The following is a 15515-nucleotide window of genomic DNA, read 5'->3' as shown; positions in this document are numbered from 1 at the left end:
TTAGTGTTTGTGATTCTTTTGTGTGTGAACTGTGTTGATGATTCAGTACTGTACACAACTCACACAGTGGATCTGGGACTCTTATTACCCCCTCTCTTGTGTTAAATTATTCATGTGTGGGCATCAGTATTAGTAACTAATCATCGTGAAAATTGTATGTCATGCCAAGTAGCGCACACAGAGCAGTGCTTGGGAACATGATAATTCTTCAGTTACTCAAGAAATTCCATGCCTTTTATGGAACCTGAATGTCCATTACTGTGTCATGGCCCCTATACCGAGCTTGTAAATCTATCTATGCCCTCACACTCTGTTTATTGACCATCTAATATCCCCCCCCCAACCAATGAGAAAATTTAAATGTTGCAAGAACATGGGATCCTGGCTAGAAGGGTTAATTATAATCAAAGATAACATCATGAAAGCTGATTTGGCAGAAGCAATGGAAAAATAATTATAGAACTATTAATAATGAGCAGTGGTGCAATATTTCTTCATCAATGTTCATGTTTTTCCTTGGCTGTACAACCCAGTTGTGGGTCTTTGCCACGTCCAATTCGGGGGTTTTCCTAGTCTTTGAAGTGTGCATTGGTGTGTACTGAGTGACCAGCCCACTGCCTCTGCACAATCAATCCTGATTTGTCTGCTAGAGCCGTAAATCTATGACATGGGACCGCCGGCTTTACTTCCCCTCCAAAGGAAATTGTGCTACACGTTTTATCACCCTTAAAAATCCATCGACCTCGGCCAGATTTGAACCCGCAAAACTTGGGTCCAGTGGTGAGCATGCTAACCACTGGTCCACCGAGAGCGACTCATCAATGTTCATAGTAAGTTTAAAACTTTAATGTTTCTTTGATGTCACATTCAAATAATTTTACCACTTAAAAGGCCTTTCAAATTTGTAGGTTAGGGCCTCAGCATCTTTAAATTTGGCTGTAGGTAAAGACTTGGAGGTTGTATTGGCTAAAGGACAATGGAAAAGAGGCATGTGATGAATACAGTGTTTTAGGAGTTGATGCACTGTCATTTTGTAACTGGTTGTAATACTGACAGTCATTATTACACCTTTATGTTGGTGACAACAATTTGGATCGAACCTGGGGCATTTTCAATAGTCGTATGTGTAAATGTTAATAATTTTGTTATTTCGTATATGATAGGTCTAAAACATCCCACGTAGTTACAGATATTGATTTATGCTTGTGTTTTATTGATGCAGATCGTGCTCTGGATATGGACTTATTTGAAAAGCCCATGATTTTTTTTTCATCCAGAAGTGATGAGGCAAATACAATTATTATGCACATTATAACTGGAATTCATTCTTGGCAGTAATGATGTGAGTCTAAAGATGGTTCTGGGTTGTAGCAACTTGCAGTCGGATAGAAATTCACCAATGTTGCAGAGGTCCTTGCTGCCTCCATCATCTGGGCAATGAGTTAGCGAAGACCTCTAAGATGTTAGTTAACTTCTACTAGACTACATGACACTAAAACCTAGTTGTAGTTTTATGTTTCAGGACAGCAGATATGAAGACAGAAGATTCTACCCTTAATGTCATTAAGCTTTCTCTAAATTTAGTCTGCACTTAAACCATTTGTGAATTCAGTTATGCCACATTTTAGAGGATTTATGACAATACAATGATTATGTTATGTAATCTGGTCATGATACATTAACATGTATTTAGTTTTCTTTGCATTTACTTCCAGAAAGCAATGGTAGGAAGTCACATCCTTATTTCAGATCATTCTGAATGGGGAGAGCATGGTACAGAATTCTTATTATAAGTTTCATTTGAACACATTTTAATTAACCTAAGTAATTTCATGGATTGATGAGAATGTTGTATAATACTTCTTTTGTAATGAATTCGTAGGCCACCTTAAAGTCTATAAGTAGCTAATGTACTGTGACATTTTCATTAATTGAAACAATGATGGTTTATTAGGGTCTTTAGGGTACCACTGAGATATGGAAATGGGAGAGTTGAGAGGCAGATAATACACATGTGAGTTACAAAATAATATTCATATGCATATTAGCAGGGAGTTAGGTCAGATGAAGTTAAATTAGCAGAGATACAGGACTTAATATTTTAGGAAGTACAGAGAGAGATCAGTTTCTGAAAAGGAATATGCTTTTTCTCTTCTTGAAGAGGAATTTTGAAATCAGGTGGTATTTAGTACATGTTTTATAAGAAGGCAATGGACAAGCTGACCTTCAGAAAAATGTGAGTTCCACAGATGAGAAATGGACAAAATGCAGGCTGTCAATCTGAACTGCACTTTCAAAGGGACTAAGTAGTGAAATTAAGAAATTTTAATATTGTAATTGTGTTCAATTGTGAGGCAGAAAATTCTTCAGATATTGTTGATCAACTCTTATGGTGTCGGTATGTATGTCAGCCCCGATAACATTTAAAAAAATTAGCGGGTCTGAGGCCCACTAGAACTCTTTCTTGAAGGTAAACTGGATAGAATCTGAGGCTGATTACTTACCTTCATTTAAGTTAAGAATGTGTAGAGCTTCAATTTCACTCCCATATACATCTGCTGATAAAGTGTTTAAACACTCTTAACTTTAAATATATTAAAATATTGTGTGATCCTGAAATTCTTTGCCAGCAAAATACTTAACTTTTGTGTGATGTGAAACAGCAACATGGCAGTTATGTACAAACTTTTTGTGGTTCTTGACTTTTACAAAATAGCTATTGAAACTTGTTATGTGGAATGCTGTATGGAGCTAGATAATTAACATACATAGAAATTCTGTATGAAAGAGTGTATAATGTTATGCACTAGCAATGACAAATATTGAAATAGTATGACACTTTGATGTTATGTTGAACAAATCAAACATTAGAAACTGTACTAACAATATTGTACATGGAAAATTAATTACTAAATTCTATAATTGTTAATGTATAGTTCCTGCTTGCCAATTTGTACTGATTGAAGAATTTGGAGGAAAGCATGATAAATTCTTTCCATAATTTCATTTTTTATATTAGTGTCAGCTGTTGACATAAACTTTCTGTGAACAGAATTTTTCAGAAATTTATAGTAGTTTAGCTGGTCAAGAATTTCCCCACATTTATGGAACCAGAATGTTTATTATTATGTAAAAAGATCTGCCACTGGAATCATTCCATATTTCTTTAAAATCCATTTAAGTAATGTTATCTTCTCATGTATGCAAAGGTCTTGCCATCCTTCATTTGATCACCTTAGTAAGAGCACAATTTGAAACCTCATTTATGCATGTTCAACCCAAACTAACTTAACCCAACAGTTGTAGTGATATGCCTGCACAATTTGATATGCAATCCAGTAAAGTGTCTTGCAGTCTTTGATACTTTGTTGTAGATGAGCAGTCAGCGTTTGGCTAATTGCACAGTCATGGACGATTATGTTTGGGGTTATGTTCAACATCTCTTAAGTGTACGTGTTATACAGTAGACAAAAACACGATGCTGGTCGCAGTGAACGCTTCCTCTGTGGGTACAGGCCTTGCAACGGGCTCATCACTCTTTCAAGAAGTCCTATCAAATGTCTAAATAACTTAAGAAACGTCATACATTAGTCGGCAAATTCCGTTCAAGGACTGCAGAGCCACGGACTAAGTAGAAATTTCTCAGACCTCCCACCACAGATGAACAAGTTGCACTTTCGTTTTCACTGAGCAATTCTCTGGTCTATAGAAAAGAAGCCTCTCTTAAGGTGGCGACTGACTTGTAACATTTACTCGTAATGTAACATTCGCGGGGAGGATGTTACATTACACCACAACTGAGTTGGCGCATCGAATGCAAGTTTTGAACGCTCGGCTCGACTGTGCTCGTGTGTGCTCCATTCATTTCATTCAATATGTCGGACATGGAGGTTGTGTTATCTTTGTTCCATTTAATACGCTACTGTTGTTTAAAGAACTCGTGAATGCTCGTTACGACGCCGCTCGACTGACTGACTGACTTGTAATGTAACACTCAAAGGGATTCGCGAAAAAACCGACAACACGATGGAGCGCCCGCGAGCGTGAGCGGCTCCGGTCGCTGTCTTCACTTGTGTAATGCTCGATTTGTAACACGTTACATTACAGGCATATGTTACTTCAGTCGTCCCCTTTAGACTGTGTCTATGGTAATTTATCGGCGTGCCAACGTATTCACTACCTCGTCTCAAAATGGCAGAACAAAACATTTTTATTTTGCAGTTGGTGAGAATTATGAATTAAGCATTGTGAGGGCTGTAGCTTCGGCTGGCAGGTCTCCAGCCGCCCCACCTGCAGTGAGAAGTGTGGCATCTTTCCAAAGGTGGTGTCGGATCCCAGCGCGACCCTGGTGACATTAAGGAAGCTGCTGAGACCTTTTATATGATGAAGTTAAACCAATTCTTGCGTAGCAAATAGTCTGCCTGAATTTGACGGCTTAATGGAGTGGCATTTGTCACTCCATTTCCTCCACGCGCCTACAATATAAACAACTTAGGAGATGTAAGCATAACATAACGAGAGACCCTTGTAAATGCCAGTGATATCAAAACTAGCTGACCTTTGCGGGCTCGTGGTGTCTCGGGCGTGGTACCATGCGTCTTCTTCTCTTTCTTGGTTGTTTCTAATTCTTTTTATATTTCGTTTCGCCCGCCTACTTATTTCCGTAATCAACTATTTTTGATTGGTTATGGTAACTGATCATCTTCCTGGGCAGTCTTATGGAATCACGCTGTCTCGTGCGGAGTAGAGTTCTTCTAGATAAGCTGATGGTCGTCCCTGTTAATAAATTTCACACCTATTATTACATTATTAAAATGTCTTTATTTCATTCATTGAATGCAGCGATGTATCTTTTTGGGACATCTGTACAGTTTCCTTCGCCACTGCAGCCTACGAATCAACAACGATAGTCTTCAGAGAGAAGGTTGTCGAATGGAATTCTTGGCCCCTGTAATACATGTTCAGACATTCCACCTTGTAAGCAACGCATTCATATTCAGTGAGATATTATTTTCTCTCGGCGGCGAATATAAAGATGGCTGTCTTCTAGGTGTTCGAGCCGTGTAGTTGGTAGAATTTTACCGACGTTTCAGAGGTACTAATGATGGAGGCAGGAAGCACCTCTACAACGTCGGTCGTTACTCACAAGACTACAAAGCGTAACAACGTACAAGACAGCCATCTTCATGTTGATATTGTTTAAAAAATGGCGTTATGTAGGCTCACGTCCTCACGCGTAACACCTTAACCTTTTTTTTTCCTTTCTCGGCTACTCTCCCTTCATTTTTCTTGTCTTCTATTTCCCGTACTGATGTGACGTCACCTTCATCCATCAAGTCGGTACACGCTTCGCCTACTGATGGTGCGACCTGATAATAAATCTCTTCCATCTGATGTACAACTTTCATGAACAAGGGCCACACCGTGGAGGTTTCAGCATTTTCTTATCGCACGTTCTGGTGCAGTGGTTAGCAACTGCGCGTCGTATTAAGGGCTTCCAGACTCGATTCTCGGTCGGTTTTCGTCTGCCAAAGAAAAATTAAGATTTTATCCATTTCCTTCAATGACTTCCAGGAGTAGTACCTTATAATAGGCCACGATAATTACCTTCCACGAAATTTATATAATTCAAAATCATAATTACATCCCATACGACCGATAATCGCGTAAGAAACCTCATCGAGGAAGTAACGATAATAAGTTGTAATTAACACACAGAGTAATTCAGAGTGGTCGTCTATGTAGAGCCCAGGTTAGCACTGCTTATGAACCGATAGTGATCGAATGTTGTAGGTACTTACAAAATTCGTCCTTGAAACTGTGTCGCGTCACCCCTCGAAATGAAATGGATTCTTCCACCTGTTCTTGTATTTCGTCACTGCCGAGGTACGCGAGGAGCTGGCCGCCATGCACATTGCTGTGCAGGGGGTCATGCAACTGCGATCGAGGCGCCGGGCCATGGACCAGGACGGTGACCGTCCCCTTACGCCACACTTTATAGTGTCGATAGCACGAGGCCCCGACGTGGCGAAAGTGCGTTCCCTTACTGAGATCTGCGGTCTGCGGGTCAAGGTAGAAACATATGTTGCACCAAAGGGGCCCATGCAGTGTAAACGGTGCCAACGCTTCGGGCACACGCAGCGGAACTGCGGTTATGCACCCAGGTGCGTGGCCTGCGGGGACGCTCACCCATCCGGGTCGTGTGCCACCCCCAAGCAACAACTTAAGTGCTGCAGCTGCGGAGGCAACCACACTGCGAACTATAGAGGTTGCAGTAAGTGGAAGGAAGCCAAGACGGCCGCTGCACAGCGTGCGAAAGGGGATCGCGGCCGAAAGGACGACGTCTCCACGCGCCTGCCAGCGCCCAAATCGGCGCTAGCTAAGCCTTCCCTCGAGCAGGAGAACTTGGGCCCTGGGTGGAACCACGTGGTCCGTGGTGGCCGCGTCGTCAAGGCTGCGGCTATGAAGAACCCCGCCCCAACGCCAACTGGAGCCATTGTACAGACTGAGCGGCAGACTATCCCCAAGGGCGGCCGTGCCAAGCCCGCTCGTCCTGTGGCGCCGGTGGCAAATCCCACAGCACCTGCTCTCAAGAAGACTGACCCCACCCCACCCAAGGGTCAATCACCGCTCCAGGACATCTCAGATATCCTGGAAACCCTCTCACCACGGGTCTGCATTGAGTTGACACGACGTCTCCTCGCCGCGATCCATTCACTCCCCCCCGGGGGGTCTCGTCCGCGAGCCCTCCTCAAAACCGTTCTCCTCTTCATGGCCGACAATGACTGCACGGCCTAGAGGACACGGTAGCAAGGCCTTGCGGCTGGCTTACTGGAACGCCGACGGTGTCCGCGACAGGAAGCTGGAGCTGGAGCAGTTCCTCGGTGACTACGGAGTCGATGTTTGCCTCCTGAACGAGACGCACCTCACGTCGGGTCGGGCCTTGAGGTTCGCGAACTACGTTTGCCACCGTACGGACCGCCCGACGCTAGGGGGTGGCACAGCGATCCTTGTCCGCAGGGGCATTGATCATTACCCTGTGCCGGTATCGGGTCTACAACAACTAGAAGCAACCGCCATTCACCTGGTACTGGCAACCAGGAAAGTCAAGCTAGTGGCGGCATACCTCGCACCCACCCGGCCATGGATAGAGTCGGACCTGACCGAGTGCTTGAGCGGGGGTTTCCCGGTCCTCTTGGCTGGTGACCTCAACGCGAAACACACGGACTGGAATTCTAGCCTTATCTCTACTAGGGGCTCGCTCCTGCGTGATTACGCCAACAGAAATTCCTGCTTCATCTACGGGCCGGATTCTCCAACCACGGCTCCCTACACACACAACGCCACACCTGACGTCCTTGATATTGTCCTCATCAAGGACTTCGTCCTACCGGTGCACCTGACTGTCTGCCCCGCACTCAGCTCAGATCACCTGCCCGTCCTCGTCGACACCACGTGCCGATCGTCCTTTCAAAACCTGCCTGATCGCCCGGACTTCGCGAGAATGGACTGGGCTGCATTCCAGGCTTGCCTCGAAAGCAGACTACCGGGGAACCCCGTGGTAAACGACGAGGAAGAAATTGACAAGTGCGTCGAGGAGCTGACCAGTGCTATCCTGGAAGCCACAGCAGCGTCCGCTCCCAAGCTTCGACCCCGCATTGACAGGCGACCGCTTCTACCCGCTAGTATTCGAGATGAAATACGCCTGAAGAACCGGCTGAGGAGGCGATGGCAGGTCACAAGAGACCCCGCTCTTAAGACCCAGGTCAATCGACTCCAGAGGTCGGTGACCTATCGTCTCAACGAGTGGCGGAACGAACAGTGGAGCGACACGCTCGAATCCTTGGACTGCGAGGACCAGTCGCTTTGGAAAATGACCAAGCGTGTGATGCGAGTCCCCACTCCGTCGCCCCCCTTCTTAGTGATGGGAGGACTGGCTCTCTCGAACCCCGAGAAGGCAGAAGCCCTAGCCGACAGCCTTGAGGTCCAGTTCCAGCCGGTAGACTACCCGTCGGACCTGACTACAATTGACATGGTTAACGAGGCGATGCGAGCATACGAGTATGCCCCTGTAAATGAACCAAAATTAACCAGTCCATCGGAGGTCGCCCAGGCCATCAAGGGACTCAAGCTTGGCAAGGCTCCGGGCCCCAACGGTATACCGAACAGGGTCCTGAAACATCTCCCACGACGCGCGGTAACCTTTCTCACGAAAGTGTTCAACGCGGTCCTTCGCAGGCAACACTTCCCCTCGGCATGGAAACACGCTCGAGTGGTGTCCATACTGAAGCCGGGGAAGGACCCCACGCTACCTTCTTCCTATAGACCCATCAGTCTTCTCGACACGGTCGGCAAACTCTGCGAGAAAATCCTACTAACGAGGGTCCTACACGAGGTCAGTGAACGCGGGCTGCTGCGCGACGAGCAGTTTGGGTTTCGACCCAGACACAGCACATCGTTACAGCTGGCTCGCCTCGTCGAAAGGGTCAACAGAAACCTTGATGAGAAGCGGCTAACCGGCGCGGTTTTCCTGGACGTGGCCAAAGCCTTCGACACAGTCTGGGTCCAAGGCCTCCTATACAAACTGACCGTCCTCAACTTCCCGTCGTACTTGGTAAAAACCATCTCTTCCTACCTCGCTGACCGGACATTCCAGACATCCTTCCAGTCGGCCATGTCCACACGTCGTACCATGCGGGCTGGAGTTGTGCAGGGCGGAATTCTCTCCCCTGTGCTCTTCAGTCTGTATGTCAACGACATACCCACACCGTCCCGCCACGTCGAGTTAGCACAATACGCGGACGACACGGCTCTAGTAGTCACGTCCCGTAGCCCAACGCTTCTCGTCAGGTATCTGGAGACCTACCTCAGTAGACTTGAGCTCTGGCTCAGGGCCTGGAGGATTGCTATCAACGTCTCGAAGAGCACCGCGGTTCTCTTCATTTCCGCGAGAAGACACATCCAACAGCCCCGAGCAGTGCAGTTCCTCGGACAGCCGATCCAATGGGTCAAAACAGCACAGTATCTGGGGGTCACCCTTGACGCCGGGCTTACTTGGTCGGCGCACGTCAACCAAGTGGGAAAGAAGGCAGCGCAACGATTAGGTGTGCTAGGCCCGCTTATCAATAGGAGAAGTGGCCTGTCAATCAGGAACGGTGTACTACTCTATAAGCAGCTCATCCGTCCCATAATGGATTACGCATGCCCGATCTGGAGGTCAGCTGCCCACAGCCACGTCCAGAAGCTGCAAGTTCTGCAATCCAAGTGTCTTCGAATTGTTACTAACGCGCCCTGGTACGTTAGTAACAGGCAAATACATGAGGATCTGGGGGTCCCTTTCTTTGCCGACCACATCAGAGCACTAACTGAGAGGTTTGACTCGAGGTTAGCTGGTGTGGGGAACCCCTTAGTTCGGCAACTCGGAAGACACTCGTGCCGAATGAGGGCTGCCAGAGTTTACCCAAGGGCAACCGAGGGCGACTGATGTTCAGCAGGCCAGCCGAAGCCATCCCCAAAAGACGGCCAAGTCAGCACAACGAGTGGTTAGACTACTCGGCTACCCTGACTGAGGTTTTCCGTGCTTTCCTCAGTTGTAAGGCGAATGCCAGGGTATAACTTAATAGGGGCACGGCCCGCCACCCTTCCCCCCGATCATGGAGGCCATCAGCTGAAGTGATCTTCCCCCCATGCCGCAGAGGCCTTCAGCCGAAACGGCCCCTCCCTCTCTGGGTTCATACCCCAGAGACCCAACCAACCAAATTCCTTCGACAACTTGCCTGACAGGATAACCTCCCATCAGCAGCAACAAATCCCAGTTTGAATGGTCGAGGCTCCCGCCACGACGAAACCCCGTTAGCGTTAGCAAAATTTCCGTTCTTATATTACGACCGTTTACCATTTCCAGCAATGCGTCTTGTGCGCAGGAATGGTTTCACCTAGGTAGGGACGATGCTTGCGCTTGCGCAGGCCTCTGCCCTCAGTTAGCTTCTTTGGTTGGTTGGTTGGTCTCAGTCTGCATTTCGTCCTCGTGGTGGAGACATGAGCTTGTTCAGTCGTATTAGCGCGTGTCCTTGGTTCGGAAACAGAGGTAGGCATTAGAAACTTCAGAACAAGTCAACGCCGTCGAGAAATTGGGTATGACGTGAAGTCTCGTGAATCGACATAAAATTACTCGATTAGACGGCAGAGGACGTGGAAAATGGAAGCACATTCCAATTCAGCAGGCAGGCATTCTTTCCAAGAGACCCGACTAGCTTACATCACCTGTGAGACGGTTGCCAAAAAATGAATTCTTATTACCACGTGGTTCAAGATTTTCTTCTCGTGGACAACGAAAGATTTGTGCATTTTTCTGTGTCATTTCAGTAATAAATTATGTAACTCCGTGGGATTCTGTATGTCAAGTGGTTTACAGATGAAACATAATTTCATATCAATGTATATAAAAAATAAAATCTAGACCCCAGTGGGTAAAATCCACATGCAGTTTTTGTTGAAACATTGCACCTAATGTTTCGACTCTAATTATCGGGTCTGCTTCATTTGACCGCATTATGAACACATCATTACATTTATAAATAAAGTTGTCACACGTCAAACGCCAGCCTCTCTAGCGAGCGTGGAGATAGGAAATATTTCTGGCGTTGACAAGACGATAAAAGTAAAATAAATTCCAGAACTGAATTATTTGCGCTGTTGGCTCTTGGAAAGAAATAAGACCTGACACAATCCACGTTGCATGCATCTTGCATTTGATGTTATACGAGGTGTGATTGTTGCATTAAAGTACCTCAACATTCTTGTTACAGAAAGCGTTTCAAATTCTGAGACTCGATGAAGGCCTTCTGCTGTGTTTGAACATGCTCATATGTGAGTAGAGCAGAAGTCAGTTCTTGATGGTATCGAAACAGGTACATATCTCTTTGGAAACATTTGCAATATCGAGGTTTTATTCTGGAACAAATTTCTGGAGGAAGTTCAAAGTTTTATCCTAATTATTTCCGTCTGTGGCCCGCTGATGGATTCAGTGGAAGGGAATTAGTTAGAACATGACGTAAACTGGACGAAACTGAAAGGTGATTATGTCGAAAAAAGTAACTGCCAAAAGGTGTGGCAATGTTGAAATATCTCGAGACGATAACAAATAAATATTCGCGATAAAATTAGAATGTAGATGTAACTGCCTGTTATATTTAGTTTCAGACTCCTCTGTATACCTTTCTCATGACCTGGACACGTAAAAATTAACATAATAATATAATATAAAAATACGAGTTTATGAGCAGTATAACTAAGCGGAATTAACAGGAGACCGATAAAAATTGCACAACGAGAGTCTACATAATTTGCGTAAGTTATTATTAGGGTGACCAAACAAAGGAGCAGGAGACTTGATGTGGCATGGATTAGGACAAATTAATACGTACGTATTTAAAACCTGTCTGGAGAAGACCACTCGGGTTGATCGAGACGTAGAACGTGGATGGTATTAAAACCGATTTTCATGACACAGGGTGAAAGGGTGGATTGTATTCAATTGGTTCAGGACGGGTAACAAATCTTTTGTTTCAGGAAAGATAAGAAATTCATTGAGTATCTGATAGTTACTGATAGCTTCCACTGCAGTAGAAACAGCTTCATTAAACAATCTGAAACAAAACATATATTCTCAACCTTTTTCGCTGGTGTACCACTAATTATAATTAAATGTACCACTAACCAAATGCGTTCAGGGAAAACTTATTTATGTTAATATTATTTTTTGATTTTCTTACTTAGTTCGTGTACCGCTCAAAATTGGCTCGCGTACCACCAGTGGTATGCGTACCATAGGTTGAGAAACGCTGTATTAGAGGGATGCATATAAGGGTTGATGATTTCATAGTCAGGGGTGTCCACAACTTAGAAACGGTGAATTAACCACAGTGTCATACAGGTATTTGGAGTAATGGAGGCGTAGTTCCACGCATTCGTGTGTTTCGATGTGAGTTGTCACCTTCATGCCTCGTAACTTCACGTCCGCTAAGAGAGTATCCGGCAACCATTACGTAGGAGGCTTAGTGCGTCGTGACGCAGTGGAGAATAAAAAGATTTCAGTCCGTTCTAGGAATCCAATTTCGGTAGTGCAACGCCAAGCCAGTCAATCTAATATCTGTGTTTAAATATCAATATTTTATTGCAATGTTTTTATCATACGATATAATAAATCGTCTCACGAGCCCTTGTATGTCTGCGAACCGCCATTTGGCAACCCTTGTTACACGGTATGTCTGCCACGTGATGTAACTGGCGAAGTCGAACGGCTTGACTGCCGAGGGGACAGTAAAAAGAATCTGCTGACGGTGGCAAGAATTTGGTTCATCCGTTGGGTGGAAGCACCGATAAAAAGTGCCACTTGAAGATTCTAATATTGATAAAAACAAATTCTAAAAGTTGCTGAAATGGTCTCCGAAAGTCGCGGTCGGTGAGAGTGTTTTTAAACGAATTATTCTCTTCTCAGGTAAAAAATGCAGCAATTCTGATGGTCATGTTATTTAAGGACGCTCCGTTGTTGGGGGTCGACATTTCTTATCAATTTAAGGGCACTGAAATTTATTTGCAATTTGTTATGTACCTAGATCGTATTCATTACCCACTTTCCTTAATGCGAATTTAGAAATCCGCTGTATTTTATGTTGGCCGGCTGTAACATCGTTCTTTACTCTTCAATGACAGTGGAGAGCTGAAAATGTCTGAAATCGGAAGTGACGTAACAGTACGGTTGGCATTGCAATTTCAGTCAATCGTAATTTCATTGTAATTGTACGTGTGTAGATTTTGTCTGCCTTTGATTTATTACAGATATCTGTTGTACAAAGACATCATAATATCAAATTTTAAAAAAAACATGATTTTTAAATAAAATCGTTTGCCAATTAACAAACAAAAGAAATCCCTGCCTCGCCAATTCACCACGAATAATACAGCGATAATGCAAATGATAATAAAGATGATTACTTTTTTCTCGTTAAGAAATTTTACAGAACCGCGTGTACCTTACTGACAACAATTCGAATATCATATTTGCATATTTTTATATTCATTTCCAATAGTTTTTGGTATGAATTCCACACGGAAGTGTTAGGTGTAATTGAATAACATACAAATACAGGCTTTAAATTTGTGAGATTATAATAAATGCATTAAAAAGTTATAGCCGTATGAGTACATGAACTAGCATATCTAATATTTTCATCAGCGTTTGTATCACCCGCTAAATACTTGTATATCAGCTGATATGGACAAGCGAAGTATAATCTTCATATTTGTCTTATCGCGAAACCTCGTCACACGTCTCGGAAAATTAATTGAGAAAAATAATGTTTTTCTTCTAATTAGACGCGAGTTGGCAGATTTGGTTTAACCGTTTAAGAATCTGCCCTGACTAAAACAGCATTTGTAAACTCTTGTGACATTAATATAAGAGGACATTTAGTTTTTAATTATTACGGAAAACTTACATGACGGCGAAACGTAATACAAAAGTAGAATTTTGTTCCATATTTAATCTTCAGCTTATGGCTGAAGCAAGGGAAAATAATATTCTTAATTTAACTGTAATTTGGCTCATTGCCAGTGCTGATTTAAACTACACATTTGAGAGAGGGAGTGAAAAGAAAAATGACGAAAAGTGAATCGAAATTTGGCAAGCGATTGCAAAGCTGACATTTGACCCCTGAGAACCTGGTCTGGGATTGTAGGCCCTTGTATAGCAAACGTCTAACAATTCTATTTGATGGCACTTGAAAATGTTTTGAAATATCGATATTTACACCAATCGCTACGCCTAAACAAGAGTGAATACAGCGTAGCGAAGAGAATTTCACACACGCGAGGAAGAACGCTTTGATTTATTATTACTTCTCTCTTTTTCTCTTGTTTTATATTTTTAATAATACGAAGCAACAATTTGCGAGTTTACAAATATATCAAACAAATAAAACCATCGTCAGTTTAATAATGGTCAACTTAAAACGAGTGAATATTTGTTGCATTTAAGCCACTGGTTATATTTAGTTCCCTCCTTTCTCTCTCGCGGAAGGTTTCATCTCTCACTGACCTTCATTCCGCTGTAAATGATTTATAGTTTACAAGTTTACATTTTGGGCTTTGGTCTGTCTCTCTGGATACCGAAATGCATTGTAACCGCTAGAGCCCACTGATGTACAGCGTTCGTACGTTTCCTGGTCCACTATGGAACAAAAGAATCAACATAACAAAATTAAAGCTTCTTAAACCACGGTTTTAAGAACAATGATCATGTTTATTTGATAAGATTCAGCCTAAATTTAAGCGGTTGAAGAACGCAGTTAAAATTAAAGGACTTGGTATGGACAATATAAGACGTGAAGCACAAAAGCACTGCTTATTTTAGAACTTTCGAGAATAAAATCAACTAGGACGAGCCAAATAAAAAATAATATTTTTATAACTTAAATTTAGCAAATAGTTAGGCATTTTTCAATCTAGTCGCTGTTGTGTTCAATACATGTCCTTCAGTGCTCCATAAATGCCCAGATTCCTCTTGAAAATTCCTGTGGCCTCCTGCGTAGCCACTCGTGCACTGCGTGTTACATTTCTTCGTCGGATCGGAAAATATTTCCACCACTCGTCGCCTCCTTGAGTGACCGGAAGTTATGGTAGTCAGAAGGGGCGAGATCAGGCGAAGATGAAGGATGCACTCGAAACCCTTGTCCTCGATGGTCACAATTCCTGCATTGATTAATCAGTATTGACTTACTCTTACCATACTTCTACGTAATAAGAAGGATGTCTGAACATAATAAAGGATAAATAAAGATGGATAAAACTGTGTGCCGAAGAGCTTCATAATCTGGAGTCTTCACCAAATATTATTAACACGATCAGATTAAAAGGAAGTGAGACTGTCAGTACATCTAGGACTTTTTCATTTCTGTCGAGGCTTTGTCGATTCTGTAAATATTTGCTGACTTAAGCTGTAGATGAGCTTAAAAATGCATAAAGTCCTTCATGCATAGTGCCCGTTATTGTTGTCAGATTATAAAAAAAATTGAAATCATCGACAAATATTTAGCAAAAACTTCACCATTGCAAAATTTCATGAAAATACTTTCAGCCATTTTCGACTTGATACATGGCGAATCTGTCTGGCGCATTCTCGTATGTTTTCGTTGTAAATGTGCCCGAAATGTATCTCTAGGAGAGAAGGCGTGTACTATTTCAGTTAGATGAAAATTTGGTTCAGTGGTGGGCTTTTATAAACACCGTAATGAACCTTTTGGTTACATAAAAGGCAAGGAATATTTTGACTACCTGGAGTACTTTGAACATTTAAGGACACTAGTCCTTAAGTATAATTCTTCAGTATTCTTATCGGAGTGTGTCTTGTATACGTTCCACCAGTTAAGTCGTTAAGTTTTAATTACATCGATTCAGGATTCATCAACTGCATTAAGATTATTAAACGTCGTTAAGTTTTGTGTCACTCATTACAG

At 43.3% G+C, this 15515-nt stretch overlaps 1 long non-coding RNA gene across 3 annotated transcripts; it reads right to left on the bottom strand.

Annotated features, from left to right (window-relative positions):
• Positions 1 to 4186: 4186 nt before the first annotated feature.
• LOC110836664 (uncharacterized) lies at positions 4187 to 5882 on the bottom strand. 3 transcript variants are annotated; one of them, XR_002545407.2, is made up of 3 exons: positions 5802 to 5882; positions 4559 to 5525; positions 4187 to 4345 (listed from the first exon to the last, which is right to left on the bottom strand). It is a non-coding gene; the product is annotated as an uncharacterized LOC110836664 (long non-coding RNA). The 3 variants fall into 3 exon arrangements; XR_015532953.1 differs by having other exon boundaries at positions 4187 to 5525; XR_015532960.1 differs by lacking the exon at positions 5802 to 5882 and adding an exon at positions 5608 to 5747 and having other exon boundaries at positions 4187 to 5525.
• Positions 5883 to 15515: the final 9633 nt, after the last annotated feature.

This window comes from Zootermopsis nevadensis, unplaced genomic scaffold (assembly GCF_977971745.1).
Source record: "Zootermopsis nevadensis isolate Lab colony 2312 unplaced genomic scaffold, Znev_1.0 Znev_ptg000003l, whole genome shotgun sequence".
NCBI classification, from domain to species: Eukaryota; Metazoa; Arthropoda; class Insecta; order Blattodea; family Termopsidae; genus Zootermopsis; species Zootermopsis nevadensis.
Note: the sequence above shows the minus strand (reverse complement) of the source record. Positions and strands in the feature narration are given on the sequence as shown.